The following is a 4,529-nucleotide window of genomic DNA, read 5'->3' as shown; positions in this document are numbered from 1 at the left end:
TTCCCAACTCGGCTAAACCAGTCCATCCCATCAGCAGCCTCTTGGCCATTGAGGAACACACGCCGGCCGGGAAGACGTAAGAAAGCCCGAAGAGGAGGAGGCGAAAATCGATCTCGTAATCATATAATAACAGCTCCAACCCATCGGCTGTAACAAGCATGCCTATAGCTAATAGCGGGGTGAGGGAACAGCCCCGTTACCAGCCAATCACACTAACGAGCATTGAGGCGATGGGGTAGTTATGCCTTAACGAGCCCTTTGGTGGCGCCCCTCCGGCAGCAATTACGAGGCCATGATGAAGGATCCCGCCGGAGCCCTCAACCATCACCAGGCGCGGGATAAACTTCTCATCTGCGACCTTCTCCCGCCGGTCCTGCTGCTGGAGGGGCACGGGCCGGGGACGAGCTGGAGGCATGCAGGGCAGGGAGGCAGGGGCGAGAGGGAGGCTGGGGACACGGTGGAGGGGAGGTGGCGGCAGGATCGTTACAGGACACAGTGGTGTTTGGAGGAGACAAATGGGAGGATGAACCTTTGAAGAGAGAGAGAGAGAGAGAGAGAGAGAGAGAGAGAGAGAGAGAGAGAGAGAGAGAGAGAGAGAGAGAGAGAGAGAGAGAGAGAGAGAGAGAGAGAGAGAGAGAGAGAGAGAGAGAATGTCTGGTGCAAGAATAAAACGTAAATGGAAAAAAAAACCCACCACAGTTCCAACTCTCTCAAGAGGAAAATTCTGGAATTATCAAGTCTCTAAATCCAAATGGATAATCAATACTGAGCACTCTCGCTTCCTTCCGTGCAATGATCTCGTACACAGCTTTGCCTCTCCCTGGATGCCTCACTGCCGAGAACTAGCCAGCCCACACCCATTCCGTTCCCCTTCCCAAGTCTTTTTTTTTTTTCATCTTTTTTAAGCATAGAACACACACCACCCACAATCAGAGCTACACCCACAAAATCTGCCTTTTGGTGTATTTCTCAACACGTACTCCTCAACTCTTTCATTGCTCCCATTCATAACCATTTGCATGTATGTTTTTGTACTTAATTTTCTGGTATAGTTTTGTAGTACAGGAAAGACGGAAAGAAAGTATTGTCCTTATGTGTTCATGCATTGTTTTATTCATTATTTTTACAGTGCTATGAAGGAATGGACAAAAAATAAAGAGGTATGAAGGGTTAAAAGATTTTTTAGAGTTGAAGGCGGGAAGTCATTCTTACCTGTACACAAGAGGCTTTCTTCAGATCGGGGAGAGTGACCCTATGCTTCAATTACCCTCGAATTCGGTTGTTTGTGACTTAATTAATGAACGCAAAGCACACCAGGGCTCGTATTCTGAAACACTTTTGACTTCACATATACTATTTTCAAAAGGTCCTCGTTGAAGCTACATTTATTTTCACATGTGTTTTTGTGTTTCTAGAGCTGGATTAATAGGATTTTTACACTATTAATTGGCGGAACGCTTTTGAGAACTCGGCTGACGATCTTTGTGGCCTTTGATAGACAGTCGTGGTGAGAGAGCAAAACGTTTCTGAATACGGGTCCAAGACAGCACCCACTCAACACACACACACACACACACACACACACACACACACACACACACACACACACACACTATAAAACCTTTTAATTTAGCTTTTGTTCATGTTCATTTACATTTCCAGTTTTACCTTTCCATTTCCTTGTTTATGTTCTCAAGCTAAAAGTGCATTTTTTCTATCACCTACTGCTTCATTTTTGTAATTTTGGTGTAGTGAGACAGCCTGCGTGTAAGGTGAGTACTCGCGTGAGACTTATACGCACGTGTTTTACCTTTGAATCCTTTATTAGTTTCCTGAGTGGCCGAGTAAGTGTCATATTGTGAGTGCCAAATAAAGCTTTTATCGCTGTTAATTCTTGTAAAACACTTTATGATAGTCGATGGAACGAGCTGTTGCTTTCACTATCTCATAATTCCACTGGTTTGATATTCCTTGTTCGTGATTTCTGATGCATCTTAACACAATTTGCAAGTGTTCTATTGTGTGTTTTCTCCATTTCTTTTGCAAATTTAGAATATTAGTTTTGAAGGCCAGCTATAATTTTGGGTGTGATTGAATGATTTTCCTAGCGTATATTTCACTGAATATCGTATTGCCCATTTACAGGTAATTGTTTTATACAGGTGTATTGTTTCCTACACAACGAATGTTTAATTTCTATGTCTGTGGTGTTGTTTCAACCATTCACAGGGCTATAGATAGAATAGAGAGTTTCCTAAACTTTAATAAAATGTCTTATCTTTGAGTTTGTGTCTGATGATGAGCTGTTGTCAGAGAGAGAGAGAGAGAGAGAGAGAGAGAGAGAGAGAGAGAGAGAGAGAGAGAGAGAGAGAGAGAGAGAAGGTTGCTTCTGCCTTACTCTTTATAAATTTCCTTCAGACAACTTTATTGCTTTCATTACCATGTATATCTTTGTTGTTATCTGTAACATTTCCACTTACAACATTCAGAAGATTTATACATGCAATCTCAGTGTTTCCTAGGCAATTGCGTGTCTTCTTGCCAGTGCTAATCAGCGGTGTCTTTCAAAATCATGCTTTTAACTTGCACTTCACCAAATTGTTACATTTCACCAAAAGATAAAGGAGAGGAATTTCTTTGTTTAGCTTTATCTTGTTCTAATCAGCAAACCAAACCAAAAGATTTTTTATTGTGTTGATCATTGGTTTCCTCTCTCGTGTACATTAGCCTGTTAGAGCAATCTCTGACGTGTGGAGGGATTCACCTGGTACTGTTGCCCAGAGAGGGAAGAGTTGAAGAGACTGTGTTCCTGAGGTGTTACTCCTCTTTCTAAAGTTATCACTTTCCTGATATTGTTTGTTGACTACGTGCCACTCATCTTTACTATCCACTATCGCACTGTCATCAGTATTGTATTTCTCATAGCAGTGCAAACCTTGATACGTATGTAGCTTACTTTATCTCATTGCTTGTGAACTCTTGCTTTTAGGGCTTAAATTTATCCAAGATGTACCATAACATCTTAAGTGTTCCTAGTTATTCTTAATTGTGTGTAGCTTTCGACAGGTATTCCCAGGTTCCCTTTGAAGCTTTTTTTCCATATCGATTTTGCAAAGTTTTCAAACATTCTTTTGTGCAAACCAAACTCCGGTTCAGTATTGCAACAATCGATCCACAGTCACGTGTATGGGTGCCTTTTTATATTTTCAAGCATATGGCTTTGAATTTCCCTGTTTTAAATTACCACTTGTTGAATCTGTACCATGGTTTATTCTCTCAAAGCTCCAACACACACAAAGAAAAAAAAAATGGGCGAAGAAGTGCATGAAAATTCAAATGTAAGCAAAGAAGTCACTTTAAATGTTCATTGATTCATGTTGCGTCCCTCCTTCTGATGACTTGCCTTGCTCTGAGTGTTACATATGCTGCAGTAAACACACCGGCACATCCGTACAGTACTAAGCGACGATGACATGTAGTGTGTTTTTGTTTGCTCGTTTGAAGTCGCGACTCTCGTTGGCTGCTTGGTAAACTTGGCGGAAATAAATATTTTTCAGCACTTACCGTCAGTTGACTTTGATGTTCACGCCACGTAAGTCACCAGCCACTCACCGCACGGCGCCATGACAGGATGCTTGGGGGACACACCTATGCATGAAAGTTGGATTTTACAGTCAGTGAATGCTTTGTGCTAATGGTCCCTGTCATTAGCTACTGTGTGACAGGAAATTACTATATCGTTAATCCAGTGACACCCCGAAATATAGGGATTAATTATTAGTGGAAGTAAAAATTAATCGTCTATTAGTTCTCAGTTTGCCACCTGAAAGGAGTTTAATTTTCAAAGAAGCGTGTAGGTTCGTGGCTTTTTGAAGTTTATACATATGCGTGGTATAACACAATATTCAAAGAACATTCAGTTCAACTTAACTAGTGTGCTGTTTCTGAAATGATGTAGAGATAAGAATTTGTGAATGGGTATTTCCTAATGATACGAGTGTAATCAAATATATTTTACTTTTCACTGGCATGAAATAAATCAGAGAAAATGGTTGTTAGGCCTTATATGGACAAATGATAAAGCGCATCTCAGAAAGACGGTTTGAAAATTATGTAACTTTTTAGAATTTTCGTCTGTTTTTCAGGGCTTGATCATTATTAGCTTCTATCTTTTTGTACATTGTATAGCTTTTAGTTTCTGATTTTTATCCCTGTTATTATTATTGTTTTTATTCTTACTTGCAGACCATCATAAAAAAGAAGTGAGTATACAAAATATCCTTACAGATTAATTAACAACCAGCATCAAGGTAAATCGTGGAGGAAATTGAAGTCTAAATCTCGTGACAGAATAGAATATCAAGTAAGATTTCTCAGTATTAGTTTTCATTCATACCCGTTCATTGAAGTATTGAAAATTGAGTTAAAGGGATCATAACTCCGTGCTTGTGATAATCGTCCTCCCTTGTGTGGCAAGTATTTGGTTAGTGTATTAGATGGACACTGTTTATGTATTAGATCAGGGAAGA

The sequence above is a fragment of the Portunus trituberculatus genome, chromosome 15 (assembly GCF_017591435.1).
Source record: "Portunus trituberculatus isolate SZX2019 chromosome 15, ASM1759143v1, whole genome shotgun sequence".
Lineage (NCBI taxonomy): Eukaryota > Metazoa > Arthropoda > Malacostraca > Decapoda > Portunidae > Portunus > Portunus trituberculatus.
The sequence above is the reverse complement of the archived record's forward strand: the minus strand, read 5'-3'. Positions refer to the sequence as shown.